Here is a 21702-nt window from a genome sequence, read left to right on the forward strand (position 1 = left end):
TATATGGGAATAAATGACAACAAGAACACAAAGCCCCAACTTCTGTGGGACGCAGTGAAAGCAGTCTTAAGAGGAAAGTATATAGCAATCCAGGCATATTTAAACAGGGAAGAACAAACCCAAATGAATAGTCTAATGTCACAATTATCAAAATTGGAAAAATAAGAAGAAATGAGGCCTAAGGTCAGCAGAAGGAGGGACATAATAAAGATCAGAGAAGAAATAAATAAAATTGAGAAGAATAAAACAATAGCAAAAATCAATGAAACCAAGAGCTGGTTCTTCGAGAAAATAAACAAAATAGATAAGCCTCTAGCCAGACTTATTAAGAGGAAAAGAGAGTCAACACACATCAACAAAATCAGAAAAGAGAAAGGAAACATCACGACAGACCCAACAGAAATACAAAGAATTATTAGAGACTACTATGAAAACCTTTATGCTAAGAAGCTGGAAAACCTAGAAGAAATGGACAACTTCCTAGAAAAATACAACCTTCCAAGACTGACCAAGGAAGAAACACAAAATCTAAACAAACCAATTACCAGCAAAGAAATTGAAGCAGTAATAAAAAAACTACCCAAGAAAAAAAACCTCCGGGCCAGATGGATTTACCTCGGAATTTTATCAGACATACAGAGAAGATATAATACCCATTCTCCTTAAAGTTTTCCAAAAAATAGAAGAGGACGGAATACTCCCAAACTCATTCTATGAAGCCAATATCACCCTAATACCAAAACCAGGCAAAAACTCCACCAAAAAAGAAAATTACAGACCAATATCCCTGATAAATGTAGATGCAAAAATACTCAATAAAATATTAGCAAAACGAATTCAAAAATACATCAAGAGGATCATATACCATGACCAAGTGGGATTCATCCCAGGGATGCAAGGATGGTACAACATTAAAATATCCATCAACATCATCCACCACATCAACAAAAAGAAAGGCAAAAACCACATGATCATCTCCATAGATGCTGAAAAAGCATTCGACAAAATTCAACATCCATTCATGATAAAAACTCTCAGCAAAATGGGCATAGAGGGCAAGTACCTCAACGTAATAAAGGCCATATATGATAAACCCACAGCCAACACCATACTGAACAGTGAGAAACTGAAAGCTTTTCCTCTGAGATTGGGAACAAGACAGGGATGCCCACTCTCCCCACTGTTATTTAATATGGTCCTGGAGGTTCTAGCCATGGCAATTAGACAAAACAAAGAAATACAAGGAATCCAGATTGTTAAAAAAGAAGTTAAACTGTCACTATTTGCAGATGGCATGACATTGTACATAAAAAACCCTGAAGACTCCACTCCAAAACTACTAGAACTGATATCGGAATACAGCAAAGTTGCAGGATACAAAATCAACACACAGAAATCTGTGGCTTTCCTATACACTAACAATGAACCAATAGAAAGAGAAATCAGGAAAACAATTCCATTCACAATTGCATCAGAAATAATAAAATATCTAGGAATAACCAAAGAAGTGAAAGACCTATACCCTGAAAACTATACGACACTCTTAAGAAAAATTAAAGAGGACACTAACAAATGGAATTTGTGGAACAGAGCCACAGATCAGTGGAACAGAATAGAGACTCCAGACATTAACCCAAACATATATGGTCAATTAATATTTGATAAAGGAGCCATGGACATACAATGGTGAAATGAGAGTCTCTTCAACAGATGGTGCTGGCAAAACTGGCAGCTACATGTAAGAGAATGAAACTGGATCACTGTCTAACCCCTTACACAAAAGTAAATTCAAAATGGATCAAAGACCTGAATCTAAGTCATGAAACCATAAAACTCTTAGAAAAAAACATAGGCAAAAATCTCTTGGACATAAACATTAGCGACTTCTGCATGAACATATCTCCCCGGGCAAGGAAAACAAAAGCAAAAATGAACAAGTGGGACTATATCAAGCTGAAAAGCTTCTGTACAGCAAAGGATACCATCAATAGAACAAAATGGCATCCTACAGTATGGGAGAATATACTCATTAATGATAGATTCAATAAAGGGTTGACATCCAAAATATATAAAGAGCTCATGCACCTCAACAAACAAAAAGCAAATAATCCAATTAAAAAATGGCAGAGGAGCCGAACAGACAGTTCTCCAAAGAAGAAATTCAGATGGCCAACAGACACATGAGAAGATGCTCCACATTGCTAGTCATCAGAGAAATGCAAATTAAAACCACAATGAGATATCACCTCATACCAGTAAGGATCGCCATAATCCAAAAGACAAACAATAACAAATGTTGGTGAGGTTGTGGAGAAAGGGGAACCCTCCTACACTGCTGGTGGGAATGTAAATTAGTTCAACCATTGTGGAAAGCAGTATGGAAGTTCCTCAAAAAGCTCAAAATAGAAATACTATTTGACCCAGGAATTCCACTTCTAGGAATGTACCCTAAGAATATAGAAGCCCAGTTTGAAAAAGAAAGATGCACTCCTATGTTTATTGCCGCTCTATTTACAATAGCCAGGAAATGGAAGCAACCTAAGTGTCCATCAGTAGATGAATGGATGAAGAAGATGTGGTACATATACACAATGGAATATTATTCAGCCATAAGAAGAAAACAAATCCTACCATTTGTAAAAACATGGATAGAGCTAGAGGGTATTATGCTCAGTGAAATAAGCCAAGTGGAGAAAGACAAATATGAAATGATTTCACTCATCTGTGGAGTATAAGAACAAAGCAAAAACTGAAGGAACAAAACAGCAGCAGACTCAGAGAACCCAAGAATAGACTAACAGTTACCAAAGGGAGACTGGGGAGAATGGGAGGGTAGGGAGGGATAAAGGTGGGGAAGAAGAAAGGGGGTATTATGATTAGCATGTATAATGTGGTGGGTGGGGGCACGGGGAGGGCTGTGCAACACAGAGAAGATGAGTAGTGATTCTAGAGCATCTTACTACACTGATGGACAGTGACTGTAATGGGGTTTGTGGGGGGGGACTTGGGGTAGGGGAGAGCCTAGAGAACATGATGTTCATGTAATTTTAAATTAATGATAACAATATAAATAAATTTTAAAAAATAAATAAAAGTCCAAGAGCCTTCATGAACCGTGAAGAAAAGTACATGAAGGCATATCATAACCAAGTGGCTCAAAGCCAGTTATGAAAAGAAATTCTTAGAAGTAGCTAGAGTAAAATGATACAATATATACAGAGAAGCAGAGGTAAGGATGACAGCAGATTTATAGGAAACACTGCAAGTGAGAAGTTAGTGGAGCAACATCTTCAAATCACTAAAAGAAAAACCCATCAACCTAGTATTCTGAACCCAGTGAAAATACCCCTCAAAAAGGTCGGCTTAACACCTTTTAAGATATTCAGAAACTGAAATAATGCATTATCAGTAGATTCACAAGAATTAAAGAAAATCAGGCAGCAGGAAAATGATATTAGATGGAAATAAGGATCTACCCAAAGGAATGAAGATTACTGGTAATGGTAACTATATGAATAAATAGGTAAGATTTTCTTATTATTATTAAAGTCTCTTTAAAAAATGAAAGAATTTTTAGTTTACGTGAAAAGAATAGTAGTATAGTGTGAGGCTTATAACATATATATAAGCAATATGTGTATTAACAAGAGTACAAAGTATGGGTGGGGATAAACTAGATTATCCATGAGATCTTATACTATCATTTGAGCAGAGGACCTGGAATGGGGCTGGGCTGTAGCAGGCACCCAGGATGGCAGCATGGTGGAGGTGTCTTTGGGAGGGCTTATGACTGGAGCCTGAGCTCAGACTGGCCCTCCAGTGCCTGTACAACTGGGTGGATCTCAATTTCCTCCTCTGTAATGTGGAATATTTTGAATATTTCTTTTTTTAAAATGTTTTATTAAGGTATTATTGATATACACTCTTATGAAGGTTTCACAAGAAAAACAATGTGATTACTACATTTACCCATATTATCAAGTCCCCACCATACCCCAATGCAGTCACTGTCTATCAGCGTAGTAAGATGCCACAGATTCACTATTTGCTTTTTCTGTGCTATGCTGTTCTCCCCATGATCTCCCACACCATGTGTACTAAACATAATACCCCTCAATCTCCTTCTCCCTCCCTCCCCACCCACCCTCCCACACCCCTCCCTTTTGATAACCACTAGTTCCTTCTTGGAGTCTCTGAGTCTGCTACTGTTTTGTTCCTTCAGTTTTGCTTCATTGTTGTACTCCACAAGTGAGGGAAATCATTTAGCACTTGTCTTTCTCCGCCTGGCTTATGTCACTGAGCATAATGTCCTCCAGCTCCATCCATGTTGTTGCAGATGGCAGGATTTGTTTCTTTCTTATGGCTAAAGAGTATTCCATTGTGTATATGTACCGCCTCTTCTTTATCCATTCATCTACTGATGGACACTTAGGTTGCTTCCATATCTTGGCTATTGTAAAAAGTGCTGCAATAAACATAAGGGTGCATATGTCTTTTTGAATCTGAGTTGTATTATTTGGGTAAATGCCAAGAGGTGGGATTCCTGAGCCAAATGGTATTTCTATTTTTAGTTTTTTGAGGAACCTCCATATTGCTTTTCGCAATCATTGAACTAGCTTACATTCCCACCAGCAGTGTAGGTGGGGTCCCCTTCCCTGCATCCTCACCAGCATTTGTTGTTCTTAGTCTGTTCAATGCTGGCCATCCTTACTGGTGTGAGGTGATATCTTATTGTGGTTTTAATTTGCATTTCCCTGATGATTAGTGATGTGGTGCATCTTTTCATGTGTCTGTTGGCCATCTGAATTTCTTCTTTGGAGAACTGTCTCTTCATATTGATGACCTTTTTAATGTATTTTTTAATTCAGTTTGCTAATATTTTGTTGAGTATTTTTGCATCTGTGTTCATCAGGGATATTGGTCTGCAATTTTCTTTTTTTGTGGGTCTTTGCCTGGTTTTGGTATTAGAGTGATGCTGGCCTCATAGAATGAGTTTGGAAGTATTTCCTCTTCTTCTTCTCTTTGGAAAACTTTAAGGAGGATGGGTATTAGGTCTTCACTAAATGTTTGATAAAATTCAGCAGTGAAGCCATCTGGTACAGGAGTTTTGTTCTTAGGTAGGCTTTTGATTAGTTCAATTTCATTGCTGGTAATTGGTCTGTTCAGATATTCTGTTTCTTCCTGGGTCAGTCTTGGAAAGTTGTATTTTTCTATAAAGTTGTCCATTTCTTCTAGGTTATCCAGTTTGTTAGCATGTAATTTTTCATAGTATTCTCTAATAATTTTTTTATTTCTGTGTTGTCCATAATGATTTTTCCTTTCTCATTTCTGATTCTTTTTATGTGAGTAGACTCTCTTTTTTTCTTGACAAGTGTGGCTAGGCATTTATCTATTTTGTTTATTTTCTCAAAGAACCAGCTCTTGCTTTCATTGATTCTTTCTATTGTTTTATTCTTCTAGATTTTATTTATTTCTGCTCTAATCCTTATTATGTCCCTCCTTCTACTGACTTTGGGTCTCATTTGTCCTTCTTTTTATAGTTTCATTAATTGTGAGTTTAGACTGCTTATATGGGATTGTTATTCTTTCCTGTGGTAGGCCTGTATTGCAATATACTTTCCTATTAGCACAGCTTTTGCTGCATCCCACAGGTTTGTGGTGTTGAATTATTGTTGTCACTTGTCTCCATATATTACTCGATCTCTATTTTTATTTGGTCATTGATCCATTGGTTATTTAGCAGCATGCTGTGAAGCCTCCATGTGTTTGTGGGGTTTTTCATTTTCTTTACATGATTTATTTCTAGTTTCATATCTTTGTGCCCTCAGAAACTGGTTGGTACAATTTCAATCTTTTTGAATTTACCAAGGCTCTTTTTGTGGCCTAGTATATGATCTATTCTTGAAAATGTTCCATGTGCACTTGAGAAGAATGTGTATTCTGCTGCTTTTGGGTGTAGAGTTCTGTAGATGTCTCTTAGGTCCATCTGTTCTAATGTGTTGTTCAGTGCCTCTGTCTCCTTACTTATTTTCTGTCTGGTTGTTCTGTCCTTCAGTGGTAGTGGAATGTTGAAGTCTCCTAGAATGAATGCATTACAGTCTATTATCCCTTTTAATTCTATTAGTATTTGTTTCACATATGTAAGTGTTCCTGTGTTGGGAACATAGATATTTAAAACGGTTATATCTTCCTGTTGGATTGATCCTTTTATCATTATATAATGTCCTTCTTTGTCTCTTGTGACTTTCTTTGTTTTGAAGTCTATTTTGTCTGATACAAGTACTGCAACTCCTGTTGTTTTCTTCCTATTAGTTGCCTGAAATATATTTTTCCATCCCTTCACTTTTAGTCCTTGTATGTCTTTGGGTTTAAAGTGAGTCTCTTGTAGAGCGCATATAGACGGGTCTTGTTTTTTATCCATTCAGTGACTCTATGTCTTTTGATTGGTGCATTCAGTCTATTTACATTTAGGGTGATTATTGATAGGTATGTACTTACTGCCATTGCAGGCTTTAGATTAATGTTTACCAAAGGTTCAAGGATAACTTCCTTACTATCTAAGAGTCTAACTTAACTCACTTAATATGCTATTAAAAACACAATCTAAAGGTTCTTTTATTTTTCTCCTCCTTTTTCTTCCTCCTCCATTCTTTATATATTAGGTATCATATTCTGTACTCTTTGTCTATCCCTTGATTGACTTAGGGGATAGTTAATTTAATTTTGCATTTGCTTAGTAATTAGCTGTTCTAGTTTCTTTACTGTAGTTTTATTACATCTGGTGACAGTTATTAAACCTTAGGTACACTTCCATCTATAGCAGTCCATCCAAAATAGACTGTAGAGATGGTTTGTGGGAAGTAAATTCTCTCTTCTTTTGCTTATCTGGAAATTGTTTAATCCCTCCTTCAAATTTAAATGATAATCTCACTGGATAAAGTAATCTTGGTTCCAGGCCCTTCTGCTTCACTGCATTAAATATATCATGCCACTCCCTTCTGGCCTGTAAGGTTTCTGCTGAGATTTCTGATGTTAGCCTGATGGGCTTTCCTTTGTATGCGATCTTATTTCTCTCTCTGGCTGCTTTTAGTAGTCTATCCTTATCCTTCATCTTTTCCTTTTTAGTTACTATATGTCTTGGTGTTGTCTTCCTTGGGTCCCTTGTGTTGGGAGATCTGTGCATCTCCATGGCCTGACAGACTATCTCCTTCCCCAGGTTGAGGAAGTTTTCAGCAATTACCTCCTCAAAGACACCGTCTATCTCTTTTTCTCTCTCTTCTTCTTCTGGTACCCCTATAATGTGAATATTGTTCTGTTTGGATTGGTCACACAGTTCTCTCAGTATTCTTTCATTCTTAGAGATCCTTTTTTCTCTCTGTGCCTCAGCTTATTTTTATTCCTCCTCTCTAGTTTCTATTTCATTTATCACCTCTTCCACTGTGTCTAATCTGCTTTTAATACCCTCCATTGTGCTCTTCAATGATTAGATCTCTGACATGAATTCCTTCCTGAGTTCTTGAATATCTTTCTGTACCTCCATGAGCATGTTAATGATCTTCATTTTGAACTCCCTTTCAGGAAGTTTCATGAGGTTAATGTCATTTAAATCTTTCTCAGGAGTTGTATTAATAATTTTACTTTGAACCAGGTTCCTTTGGCATTTCATATTTGTATATGGCACTCTTTAGTGTCCAGAAGCTCTACTCTCTGAAGCTGCTGAATCTCTGAAGCAATGTTGGGGGTCTCAGGGGAGTATTAGTGCCTGGGGGGAGGAAAGAGCCGTTTCCTGCTTCCCAGCTGCTCTGCCTGTCTCCACTGCCTGAACCAGTGGGCTGAGCCCACAGGTATAAGCCTCTATGCTTTGCATTTGTAGTTGCTATAGACAGATCTTCCCTCTGGCTGTCCTAATACCAGGGTAGGCTTTGCTGGTTTGCGAGCCAGGTGTGGCTGGCTGGGAGAAAGGCACAGTAGGCTGCACATCATGGAGGGTGTCCTTGGAGCTGTGTAGCCAGCCAGGGAGCTGGAGCACCTGAAGATTGTGAAAGCTCCCAACCTGCTGGGCAGAGTGCACCTGGACAATTTTGTCTACCTGTCCTTTCTCCTGAGCAGTAAGCTCTGTGCAATTGTTGCCCCTTTAGTAGCCCTCATGCTAAGGGCTTCCTTGTTAGGACATCTCTCAGACTGCCAGCCTTTCTTTTGTCTCAGAGCAGCTGGATATGGATCCCTGCTTTCCACCAGTGGCTGGAATCTCAGTCTCTCCAAGAATTCTGCCTGTCTTAGATTTCCAACCCCCTAATCACAAGAGTACCATGCAAGCACCATGAAACGTAGGTTTGTGTTCCGAGAGCAGGTCTCCAGAGTTAGGTGTTCAGCAGTCCCAGGCCTCCACTCCCTCCCTGCTCCTTTTCTCTTCCTCCCACTGGTGAGCTGGGGTGGGGGAAGGGCTTGGGTCCTGCCAGACCACAGCTTTGGTACGTTACCCTGTTCCATGAGGTCTGCTCTTTTCTCCAGGTGTATGCAGTCTGGCACAATCCTCTTTCCTGTTGCTCTTTCAGGATTAGTTGCAGTAATTATATTTTCATATTATATGCGGTTTTAGGAGGAAGCCTCTGTCTCACCTCTCACGCTGCCATCTTTAATCCTCTCTGTTTTGAGTATTTCATTAGCTAATGCCTCATCAGCACTGGTGAGAGTTAAGTGCTGTTGTTATGATTTGTGAATTATTACATAGCCAAGGAACAGAGTCCACTTATGACTACTTTACAAGAGTTGGAATATATACAAACATTTAAACACAATTATAGGGGTTTGTAATTACTGTGACACTTAGGTGGGACTCAAGCATGTCCAGGGCTGAGGCTTGGTTTTCTTACTTGAAAAAAGAAGGATATTGACCTCTGTCCTTTGCTCCTCACTGGGCTGCCTGAGCTAGTGCTTTGTAAGCACTAAAGGCTGAATGAATATGACAAGCACTAAAGGCTTGTCGTAATTTTTATTTGAAAACCTCCTTCAGGCACTATACCAGTTTATTTGGTTTGTTTCTGGAAACAAACCCCCTCACCTGTAATAACATTGTTTGTGTCACAAATTAAGGTCTGATGTGGATTTAAGAATCCCAGGATAGTGAAGGGCAGGGTTCCTCCTTGTGATTAGAGTCCTGTGGGGATCTCCTGCAGGGCCTGGGATGTGTCTGCACTTCTCCCACTGGTCTGAGTTTTGGAGTTTCTGTGATAGTTATGAGATATTCATACTCGATGTCAGCTCTCTCTCCAACTTGATCAAAGGCTGGCTCTCTGAGAAGTCCTCATTTTTCACCTTGTCTAGAGAAAGACTGTTTGAAGAACCAGCTTCTGAAACGAGCTCCTTAGCAATGGTCATGATGAGATTTTCCACTGGCAGCATCTTAGAAAATTGCAGAAACATTTTAAAAAGCAATCACTCAGGGTTTCTTATCTCCTGTAATTCTGATTATGGCCTCAGATCAATCTTAAAAAGCTTTAGCCTCTGACACTCAACCAGGAACTGAACCACCCCAACACAGATCAGAAAGAAGTTCAGTGCCAAGTAGGGAAACATCCTCCCCTTTCTTATCATGCAAGCCTGTAACCATGGTCCATTACTACCCCAAATGCAGATATTAAAAAAGACAACCTAAAAGTTGGAGACAAATTGCTTCATGGATGAGGTGCTTTCCCTCCCTAAGGAGTTGAGATGAGTCACTTGTCTGGCCTCTTTCTTTGCTCAGGACTTTGTCCTGAAGCTTCTCCCAACAGATTCCAGAGTAAGGCTGCCTGTCAAGCACTCCCAGTGCACTTGGTGTGCTCCATGTGTCTCCCTGCCCTGCCTCACCCCTGTGTCAAGGGCTATGCCTGGCTTCCCTAGAGACCCTGCCAGTGCACAAGGTATGCCCTGAGGGGGACAGCACTGTGCTGTGCAGAAAGCAGGGGCTGTAGGGCCTGAGTACCAGCTCCCTGCACTTCCCTGCACCTCCCAAGCCACCACAGTCCCTGAATCCATCTGCAGGGCCAACCAGCCCAAAGCCTGAACCCACAAAAGTCCAGCTGGGATGCAAGGGTGAGCCTGGGCCCTGAGGCCTGCAGCCAGCTTGTAATTCTCAGCCTGGGGTGTGGGTGGAGCCCTCAGGAAGCCTCCAGCCTCAGAGTAAACAGCCAATCCCAAGCCCTGAAAGAGTGCCCTTTCAGAGGGGGTGGGTCCATCGCCCACATCCTGGCTTTCCAGCAGTACATTCTGTGCCATTCTAGGATCCTGATCTAGACCCTACCCCAGACTGTGCACCCCTGACTCTCCCAGAGTCATCTCTGGGGCCATTCCTCCAGGCGACCCCATCTCACTGCATTCCTGGGCCTTGCAGAAGGCCGTGGGTCCCTGCTGTGCTGGGCCCTAGCACTGTGACAGAGCCTGCTGTCCCAGGCAGGAGGTATTAATGTCCTGGCCTTGGGCTCAGCCTCTCTCATCCCCAGACCCACGTCATTAATGTGGATATTCCAGTGCCTGTGACCATGTTCATGACAATGAGATGTGCTAACATCATGTTGAGAGTGTGTGAAGCCAGCGCTCACTAGATTTAGGGCCTCACTGTGTCACGGTGGCAGGCCTTGTGCTGGGGTGCTGAGCAATGTCCTAGGGACATAGGACAACCAATGCTGATGGCCAGTCAACCAGAATGCTTCCACAGGGGGTTCCTGAACCTTCTAGTGATGACAGGGCTCTGGCCAGAGGGACTGGGCAGGAGTGACATCATACACTTCCAGGGCGGGTCCTTTCAAATCTGCCTGTGACCTCCTGTGACCTGCAGCTTTCTCTCCTCCTTCTGCTGCTGGGTCAACCTCGGAGGCCTCAAGAGACAGAGGATGCTGCCACCTGGTCCACAGAAGACTTGCTGCAGCAAGAGGCAAACTTTTACTGTGTTTAGGTGCTGAGATTTTAGGAACATTTGGCATTTCTTATTTTAAGTAATAAGATGTTATTTTGAGAAAATACATTTTAGATAATTTTGTCCCAAACTGCTCACCTGGCCATATACCCCCAAAAAGTTTTAAAACCATAGTATATTTAAACACCATTTCTATGCAGGCAAAGCCATTTAACTAATAGTGATTATTCTCTTTCTCCTCTGAATGGATATTGGGAGGGAAAGGCCTTGAAAGGTCAGGCCAGTCTACTTGTGATGTGGCACTGGGAGACACTGGGGAGCTGCTGACTTTCACGGCCAGCACTGAGCAGGGCACGGTGGAAGGTCTGGGTCTGGAGCTGCAGTAGCCTTGCCCCTTTGTGTCTGACTTTGGACTGGAGCGCTGGAAGGGCCCCAACAAGGACACTGGTCATCATGTGAGAGGGGTCATGGCTGCCATAGCAGTCCCTGGCCAGATGTTCAGCCTGTGAGGGAGGTCCTCTAGGCAGTGGGAGGTCCTGGGAGTGTGAAAATGCCCCCCCTTCCCCCTCCCTCCCTTGGCTCACTGAACCGAATGGTAGGCATTCCAGGTATTTAGAAGCCGACCAGCCATCAGAAGGCACATGCTCCGAGCTTCCTAGAGGGGCGTGGTCCTCACTGGCCACCAGGTTCTTCCCAGAATGTCTGCTGATCCAGGGCTCAAGTAGATGTTGGCATCACTTTCTACCCCACCCTCATGCTCCCCTTGTCCTTGGCTCTTCAGACCCCCTGGCAGGTTTGGCAAACCGTCTGCGGTGCCTTCAGAACTGGGAGCCCTGGATAGGCAGCGCTGCCTGGCTCCACCCCATACTGTGAGGAGCCTGGGGGCACACAGGGCCCCTCTACAGCCAGGGGTCTGCCACCACAGGCCTGCTTTTCCATGTGGCTGTCCCTGCCATGCTCTGGGGCTGCACAGTGTCCAGCCTGCTCCCCACATAAGGAGCAGGCTGTCCTGGAGGCTGACCCTGCTTGCTCAGGGAGGCCCAGGCTGTGGGGCACACTCCCTCGGAAGTTCGTCTCTGCTGGGAATGCACATTGGTGGGACATGCTGATCTGAGTCCAGGGGCTTACCCTGGATGGGAGGGGAGGGGCCCTTGTTTGGTGGGAAGTAGTTTGGTCCTATTTTACTGACCTCAAGGTTCTGCAACTAGTGCCATTTCTAGGGTATACCATGCCTCTGAGACATGGGCCATTACGTTTCCTTGAGAACAGTTAGTCTGGGGAGCATGGTGTAAATTCTTTTCCATTGACCTTGTCAGGCTGACCTGCTGAGCTGACTGCCACCAAGGGACATGTGCTGCTCTTGGGGCGGGGAAGGTGCACTCCATCCTCATCCTCTGCAAAGGCTGAAGTTCATTCAGAAAATGCCCCCTTCGTCTTCAGCAGACCAGGCAAGGCAGCAGTCCCATAGCAGTTCCTCCAAATCACCTCCATTCTGCTTACAGAATGTAGTCTACAATGTATTAAGGAGCTAGAATATCCCAAATACAATTAAAAGTAAGTTATGCTGGTCTAAACAAGGAAGGAAATATGTGTTCCATGCTGCCTCAATGTCATTCAATTCATTTTTCTGCCTAGTAATTGACAAAACTAGTAATTTACCAATCAGCCTTCCAGCTATTACTGTAAATTAACTGGGTTCAATCAAAAGCCAAAGGATTGATCTATTAGAAGTGGAAGATATTTAAGTAGTGTAAGCTAATATCTGAGCTGACTTAAATTAGCAGGCCCCAAGAGAAGCTTATTACATTTACATGAACAGCCAGCAACACTCAAGGAAACACTGAAGTCATTTTTAGAAGGTGAAATGCATTTTGTAGGCAGTGACACTCTGGTTGTAGAAGAATTTGGGGGCAGCCAAGACACTTGTCACTTGTGATTTATATGCTCTTGAGCATGTCATCAAGCCTCTTAGTGATTTAGTTTTCTTCCCCTACAACAGTAGCAAAATTGTCATATAATGATCAGTTGTAGGTACTCCTGAGGTTTTGCTGATATTGCTATACCAGGGGCCCATTTTCAGAACCCCAGCTCTAGGGTGCAAGACAGACTTTAAAACACATGTTTTTGTTGATTACTTCAATCTTACATTTTTCCCCCGACATGCCAGATGCACTGATTATTTTTACTAAATATTGTTTGAGAATACTTTAAAAACGAGTTGGCTACTGCCAAGCTTGAAATAAATTTTTATTTGATTTAAAATAAATGTTTAACTGGATTTTTCATTTTGATGTGGATAGGAGAGTTATATTTCTCAAAGAGCTGCAAAGACATAAAGCATTCCTTTAAAAAGCCACACATTCTGGTATCTGAACCTAAATAAATGGTGACTCCTTTTTTTTGTTTGTTTGTTTTAAATAATACTCCAATGAGCAATTCTTCACAAAAGAAGCATTGGAAGTTATCCCCAAGAACATTTTAAACAAGAAAACACTTATTGTTTAATTTTTCTCCTGCAGCACTAATGGTCGTGTTAATACCAGCTCCCAGTTAGCTCAGGGCGATTTCTGCCACACTGTGGAGGATGCTTGATAGCACTTGAGTTTACCCTGAGCCTGCAAATGGGGCTTGTGTAGGGCTTCAGTGCCTGCCCCTCACGCTCAGGTGTGTGCCTTCTGAGTGCAGGCTGATGGACTGGAATTTGCTGTGACAAGATCTATGGTAGCAGCTAGGGAGGCAGTTAGCTACTTGCTCCTCTGTGGACAGAGAATTGCAGGAGCAAGTGAAGGCAGACTCCTCAGGTGTTCTCAGGAAGTCAGAAGCAAGCTCACAAAGCCAGATGTGGCCAGCTGGGGACACCAGCTGCAAAGACCTCATGGCATCAAGGTCTGTATCCATCAGCTCTCTTGCCACCAACTGTGTCTGCACAAAGACCTTCACCAGCTGCCCTAGATGGGCACTGACACAACCCAACAGCAGGAATTTGAGGAAGCTGCCCTGCTATAGCCAGAACCCCACAGCTCCCTGCTTCTTTAGCCTCTGGTTTTTACTCATCTAGCATGGAACTTCTGAAAACCACTATGGTTTAGCTGCCTCTAGTTACTGCCCCTCCATTCCTCCTTGCCATATAAGGTCTCCAGTTTTGGGAGTTGAAAGGACATTTAGAAATAGCACATCTCTGGCCAAATTCCCACCCAGTGGTTAACTCTTCCAGAAGTTGCTTAATTAAGTGATGGTCTGACCTTGGCTTGCCCAGCACCAGGCTCAACCCTGCTCAGTAGACCACAGCACTGAATCAATGTTCTTCACAGATGGGGGGCATGGTGGCTGGTTGGAATGGGCTAGAAGGTCTATCTGGGCCACACGGGCTCTCTACTTCACATATTTCCTCATTGCTTTGTGGTTCACTAAGCATCTTTACAGCATGGAGGTGGCTTCCCAGAACAAAAGCAGAAACCACCTGGCATCTCAAGGGCTGAACCTGGAAGTTGCACAACATCACTTCTGTCTCATTCTATTGGCAGTCACAAGGGCAGCTCAGGTGTGGACAAGGGGGAATGGATTCTAACTCATGTTGGGAGGGGATATGCACTCAGGGAAGGAAGGAATGAATGGTATCTATCTTTGGAGCCAATCTATTATATATCTTGATCAATGGCTGTGATAATCAAAGCAAGTTAACACATGCAAAGCACTTAGAACCATGCATGGTTCATAATGCATATAAGTGTTAGCCTTTATTTAGATTCAAACCTTGAAGTAAGGCAAAGCCAAGATCAGGGCCATGCTGCATGTCCCTGGACTCCTCTTGCTTGACTGAGCTGGATGATTTGCTAAACCGTCACTGGGTTCAGTTCCACCCAGGGGAGAAGGCCACCACTAGGGTGTTTCCTGTGTGTTTAAACTTACTTTCATGGCAGCCCTGTAAAGTAGATGTGGTTATCCTCATCTTACAAAGAGGAGGCTGAGAGGGGGAAATACCTTCTCTGGTTGCCAGTTAGTAAGCAGTGAAGCCCAAATCCAGAAATCTGTCATTCTTCTCTAAAGCTACATGCTGGGGTCCAGATATTAGGACTCCATGGCAGTCCTAACCCCACTGGCCTGGACTCCTAATTGAGCAAGGCATCATATGCCCTGGGCAGGGGTGCTCAGGGAGCCTGGCAGGTTCTGGTGACCCCTGCTTTCTGGATCTGTCACTTGGCTTTTCACATTTCATTTTAGAAGCTTTTTCATACTTCTTAGCGGTCTCCTATCCTAGATCCCATTCTATGGGTTATATGAATCTCACCTCTGAGAGTTTAGGTGGCATTAACACCAGTACCACCAATTCCATTCATCCAACCCTTAGTGCAGCCAGAGCCCCAGAAAACCACGCCAAAAGTGGGAGCAAGAAGGACTTCAATGATCTGCCCAAGTCTATAGCTCACAGACTATATAAATGGGATCTGAGCCCAGGTTCTCTGATTCCAAGCATTATTTTCTTTCTTTATCATATGCAAGTTTCCATCCCACCTTTCTGTGCAATGCTTTCTTCATCTGTTCAGTGAAATTCTATCTGCTCTTGTAAGGTCACTGTGAGGATCAAAGGAAATGCTTTATATTTATTTAACAAGTATTTATTAAGCTTCTACTCTGTGTCAGGTGCTGTTCTGGACACTGAGGACACAAAGGCAAACAGACAAAATCCTGACCTTGGTGAGCTTCTATTCTAATAGGGGAAGGCAGTCCAACAAGGTCCTTGCCAGCCATCAGGCATTTTACAAAAACAATGAAATATTTTTCCCACTGAGGATCTAGCACAAGGCTAGAATGCTCACTCATTCATTCAATGTATTTCTTCATTCAGTCATTTAATTACTCATTTTACATCAAATAATCAATTAAGTGTCAGGCACTATGATAGTTGGTGGGAAGAGAGAATTGATAAATTAGAGTGAGCCCTGCCTAGTGAAATTTACAGTCAAGAGTAGAAAACAGACATTAAACTACAGAAGTTATAAAATGACATTAGCAATAATAACAGCAGCAATAACAACAATAATAACAAATATAATGAGCTCTGGGCTGCTTTGTGTAACAGTTTGCAACTTATGAAGGATGCTCAGTTAGTGTTTGCTAAACCAACTCCAGATGAGTTAAATTTACAAGGTCTAGATGTGAAAGAGCATCTGACCTTTGGGCTGCTCTGTGACTCACTGAGCATGAGATGGACTCTGACCAGCCTGGCAGCATCTTAATTCTGCCCCCAGACAGTGCTAAGGAAACATAAACCATTTCCTTTGATCCTCACAGTGACCTTAGTGGGTAGACTTTTAGCCAAAGTTGTGAGGTTCTGTGGGCAGACATGAAACACAGCAAAGAGCTGCTTCCTAGTGGTCTCATTGCACTTCTGTCAGACTTCAGGAGCTATGACCACGTGCCCATTAATCTACGCCTGGTGCCAGTGCCCCCATACCCTCATCCTAAAAATGGAGACATTAGGTCTTCTTCAGGGGACCACAGGAGCCAGCTCACTACGGCACCGTTTTGTTTTTTTTTTTTTTAGAAATTATTATTTTATTAAATTATTATTTTATTAATGCCAAAAGCAAAAATGTAAACAATGACATTTGTCAGGTGAATTTTGGACACCAAAATAATCTGTTCCTTTTTTGACAAAGGTAGATTTTCCTAGCTGAATAAAACATAACTGTAAAAATTATACCTGGATAAAAGAAAGGTTAATTGACTGAACCCTTGAAATTTAATCAAAAGCGCCCCATGCTGGTGAGCATAAAACTGTTTTGCCGGATTCCTTCTTAGTGTTTTAGGGTGTAAAAATGCAGTTAGTACAACTGCTGTTCCTACTGACTGCATTTGACATCTCAGCAAAAATTCTCTCCTCAGAATTCATATTTAAGATGGGAATTACGGAAAAGAATTAGTATAGATAATTTTTTGACATGTAGACACTGGGCATATGCATTGGCTTTTTCCATAACCCTGCCTTATAACGTCATCTTGACTATGCTTTCATGCCTGAATATTGTGATCGGTATCAAGTATAAAAATGTCTTTGTAATCGCAGTGAAGTACATGTAGTGACTAAGACCACAGATTTCAGAGAGAGAGAGTACTGGGTTCACATCACACACTTCTGTTCCTTAATGCCAGGGCAACTCAGGAAATGATTTAACCTCACTGGGTATGTGATTCCCTCAATGGTAATATAGGGAGAGTAAAACCCACCTTCCTTGGTAAAATGATTATGAAGATTAAATAAAGTGAACAATACATTCAACATGCCTCAGACAAAGCCCAGCGCTTGGAATGTCGGGTATAACTGTCATCCGTGATGGGAGCAAGAGCAGTGCTTGTATCCATGGCACCCATCGTGTGAGGTGGTTATATGCCATGATTCCGAGCCTGGCGCCACAGCATAAAGGGCAGTCAGGACTGCTGTACGGCACCGTTTTTATGTACATGTTGATAAACAACGGCTGGAGGAAAGACATGATGGCTGCATGCTGGAACATTCCCTGTGACCTACAAGCTTTAGGGTCAGATGGTCTGTCTTTCCTCCCCTGAAGTTTCCTCTTCCTTAAAGATTTCTGATTTCTTATTGTCCAGTATTAATGTTCACTCCTAGAAGTGTGTCTGCTTTCCCATCCATCTTGTTTTTCCTCCTCCCAATTTCAAGCTTTTACTCTAAATTAAATCAAACTTTAAATCAATCTTCTTTTCCACTGCCCAGCTTCCTGTCATTTATTCTCCTAGAAGAAAACAAAAGAAAACCCAGCCTGCTCTCAATGTGATTTTTAAGAATTGCCTCTGCTGGAACTAACAGTTGCATCAGCCACATGGGGCATGGACTGGAGACTCTGCCCCAACAGGTTGTAGGCATCACCCCCTTCCTATGTTTTCTCCCCCACTTCCTCCCAGCTCCCACCCCTTCTGTTAACATCAGGTGTTAACAGAACAGCCCCATCTGAGTGGTCCCTCTGCCTCCAGTCTGGCTCCCGCCCAGCCCCCACCTGTGCTGCTGCAGGATGACTTCCCTCTTGCAACTCTAACGGCCAGGTCTGAGCCTTGTTCTAAACCTTCACGAGCCCTCAGCACTGCCAGCAGCATAAGGAGCCACTAGGTGAAGCGCAAAAGCCCCTTCATATCCAGTTTCTGGTGCCATGGCCACAGTTTGTATTCCAGCCAATTTGATGAACTTCACACTTGTACATCAGAGACTCTGGGCTCCTCCTTGGGTGTCAGCTGCCAGACACACAGTCTCCCCACCCAAGTTCATTTTATTTTTATTTAAAATTTTTTTTTAATTTTAATAATAGATTTTATTTAATCTATACTAACATGTAATACAAATAATCAATGAGCTCCTTTAAATTCTAAGTGTCTGCAATCTAATGTGTTTCTTGCACTTACAGCACATATCAATTTTCAGTAGCTACATATCAAGTGCTCAGTAGTCACATGCAGCTAGTGACTACCATATCAGACAGGACAGTTTGGACAATTCCACCAGTCTTCCTTTTTTCCTAAATGTTAGTCTTTTCTGCTGTGGCTCATTGGAATTGATGATTGGTAAGTAGGGATGCTGTTGGCTCCCATGCCATCAGGAATGGTGGTGGGAGTGAGGGCGTTGAGCTGCTGAAGGTTGATAAGCTGGCTCACATAAGGCAGCTTGTTCATGCTGTTCATTTTGTTCAGAGGTGGGGAGCTGTTACCGTACAAAGACTGAGACTGCATCAAGGTCTGTTTCTGAAGGAGGTGCTGCTGCTGCTGCCTGTAGGTCTCGATCATGTACTGGGGCAGGTACTGCATGAGCTCCAGGGACTCTCTGGTCTTCAGCAGCATCTTGTATGTCTCTCGGCCCCTCACTGGTAAGTATAACAGTTCATCATCTGGGGACCTTCGTTTCTTGATGGATGTCATCTGGATGCCATGTGCATTCTGATGAAAAGGGCGCTTCATACCATCACCGTTCTTTGTGCTGTTCATGACTTGCTGCTCTCGGATGCTGTCTTCACCTGCCTTCCTGTCTCTCTCTGGGCAAGCACAGAACTGGGCCTCAAAGCAGCGTTGGCCCAGGACTTGCCCATCTCTCATTTCCAGAGTAACAGTTATTAAAATTGGATGGCAATTCATCCCTCCAACACAACTGCTGTTACTATGAACTTTTATAAGACTGCTGAGAATTCAGTGCTGACCTGGGGTGGCTCATAAGGTATCAGCACACTCTGTCTTCCTGTGCTGGGCATGGCTGTTCCCTTCTACTCGAATCAAATGACTAGGAGGGGCAATCTGTCCCTCACTGAATTCATGGATCAGCTTGTGGTTGGGACACCATTTTACCACCTTGGTGACATGCTCAGCCTCCTTGTAGACAGGCCTGGCATGAATGACAGCTTCCTGAGGAGGAGTCATCACCTCGATCTGGAGGGGGCATGTCCTTGTAATTTGGCAGTAGTTTCTTCAGTTCAGTGGAATACATCCAGGTGGCCGACTTGGCAGTGCTGGACTGCTGGAAGGACACATCGAAACTGTACGGCCTGGGGTAGTAGGTGTTGGAGGGGATGGTGGGAATGGAGAGAGGGCATCAAAGGTGGAGCTGGGCTGCGTGTAGGTCCAGGGTGCCATGATGCTGTTCTGTGCACAGTGTGTGTTGTAGGGGCTTGTGAACAAGAAGCTGTATTTTTTTTTTCTCTAAAGGGTCAGGGAGTGCCTGCGGGTCTCGAAACCCAGAACAGGGATTGGAAGTCAAACATGACTTGACGCAAAGTAACCACTTGAGCTGAAGCCGACCCGAGGAGCTGTTTTGAATCTGCTGGTCCATGCTGTTCAGGAGCCCCAGGTTCGTGTACTGTGGCCACATGGGGTCACCCAGCTCCAAGTCTTGCATGCGGATACAGTCAATGCTAATCTCAGTCTTGTTTCTTGCACCACTTTCTGATGGTTCATCCACAAAGTTCAAGTCAGTGGGCTAAACTGAACATAGGGGCTGTTCCAGAAAATCCCAGATATGCTGGAAAACTTCTGGACTGAGGAATTCACTTGTCTGTGTGCTCTGGAACATAGTGGATCGCTAATAACGTTCTTTCCAAGAGAAATGACTTAACTGTTTCTACGAACAGTTCTGGAGGTCAGTAGCCCCAAGCATGACTCACTGGGCCGACATCAGGGTGGTGGCAGGGGTGCGTTCCTGCTGGAGGCTGTAGGGGAAAATACGTTTCTCCTTGCCTTTTCTACCGTCTAGAGGCTTCCAGCTTTCCTTGGTTCATGATTTCCTTCCATCTTCAAAAATCTGCTGAGTCTTACCTCACATCACGTTACTCTCCCAAGTTCATTGTAAACACATTTTCTGAGCACCTCCACTATGCCAGGGCCCTTGCGGAGGCCGGCTGGGCTTGGTGGCTCTGGCTAGAAGATGGAGCTTTTGTCCCCTAGGCTAAACCCCTTTCTGGTTCCCTGAAGAACAGCTCTCTGGGGCTGTGTCCCTGTCCATTCCTTTTTTTTGGGGGGGGGGAGTTTGTCTAAATTAAAAATATTTTAAAATATGAACTCGAATGAATATGGTCTCACTGTGAGCAATTGAAATACTACAGTTAAATCACCTCACTCTCCACGCCCTCCCCACAGCTCTGATTTGTAGTAGTCACATTCTGAAAATTCCCCAAATAAATTATTTCACTTATTTTGTTAGTTAAAGCTAGATCCAAACCTAGTTAAATGAATCAAATAGTTCTCCCAAGGCTTGTCATAAGGCAGCAATTTCTTCTTTTTCTGTCATTACCTGAATCTCAGTCACCACTTTCAGCTTTTTTAGATGAGGTTTTTCCCCTTTCTTTTCTTATGTTTGTTTCTAAATAATGTGCATATATTATACATCTTGAATTAAATTTTAGCCATTGTCTGTGGAATTGACTGCATGGAAGGTTGAGGTCTTGTTTTATTTACCCTTCCCCCCAACACACTCTCACGTGACTTCCTGAACCTCTGAGGCAATTCTGGTTAAGTCAGTCGGTACTTGGGGAATTGAATTTAATTGAAGCATTTCTCTAAGGATTCCTTTCTTCTTTCTCTCCTTCTAGAACATTTCATTTTCTAGAAGCCCTTCTTTTCAGACATTATCTGTCTCTCCTCTTTTTCTCTCTGTGTTCTTCCCTTCGGTCTGGAAGTTTGCATCAAGTTTCTTGTCCAATCCGTCCTTTGTGTTTCTTTTCCCCTTATATTTCTAAGTTCTAGGAGCTGATTTCTTCTCTGACTTCATTTTTATAGCCTCTCTCTCTGAGGATGTTCAAGATAGTTTTGTATAGAGAATTTCTTCCCCCTGCATTGGTTTTGTTTCTTCCAACTTGCTTTTTTTTTCTTTCCTGTGTTTGTGTCTGTCCTTCATATGAAATTGTTTCCTTAAGTTTCTAGTGACCTAAAGCTCTTTACTCCTACATAAGTCATGGTTGTGCACTCAGCTGACTGGAAGTAGAAAAGGGGAGGCAGGAACCCCTCACATGGCAGGCAAACAGAGATCTGTCTCTGTCTGGGCTGTTTCACTGGGAACTCTTAGTGTATTTTGTGTTCTTCTTTTTGGTCTGTCAGATTCTCCAGTTAAAGTTCTTCATTTCCTTCCTGAGGGCTGTTGCTGATTGCTGGGGCCTGGGAGCCACATGTGGGATGGAGGCGGGGATGGCTAAGTAGCTGGTCTGCACAGCAACTTCCATCAGCTCTCCTGCCCTCAGTATGGTTCTCCCACCAAAAGTGGGGCCAGGAGCCTCAGTCTGAAGTGTCTCTCTTATTACCCTTCCTGGAGAGTAAACTCCATG

General features: G+C 43.0%; 1 protein-coding gene and 1 pseudogene across 4 annotated transcripts in view; both read right to left on the reverse strand.

Moving 5' to 3' along the window:
• ARHGAP22 (Rho GTPase activating protein 22) overlaps positions 1–21702 on the reverse strand; it is a 196841-nt gene that overhangs the window by 127259 nt on the left and 47880 nt on the right. The window lies entirely within an intron of this gene.
• On the reverse strand, positions 17942–19989 carry LOC118927915 (tumor protein 63-like; annotated as a pseudogene).

The sequence above is a fragment of the Manis pentadactyla genome, chromosome 8 (genome assembly GCF_030020395.1).
Source record: "Manis pentadactyla isolate mManPen7 chromosome 8, mManPen7.hap1, whole genome shotgun sequence".
In the NCBI taxonomy this organism is placed as follows: domain Eukaryota; kingdom Metazoa; phylum Chordata; class Mammalia; order Pholidota; family Manidae; genus Manis; species Manis pentadactyla.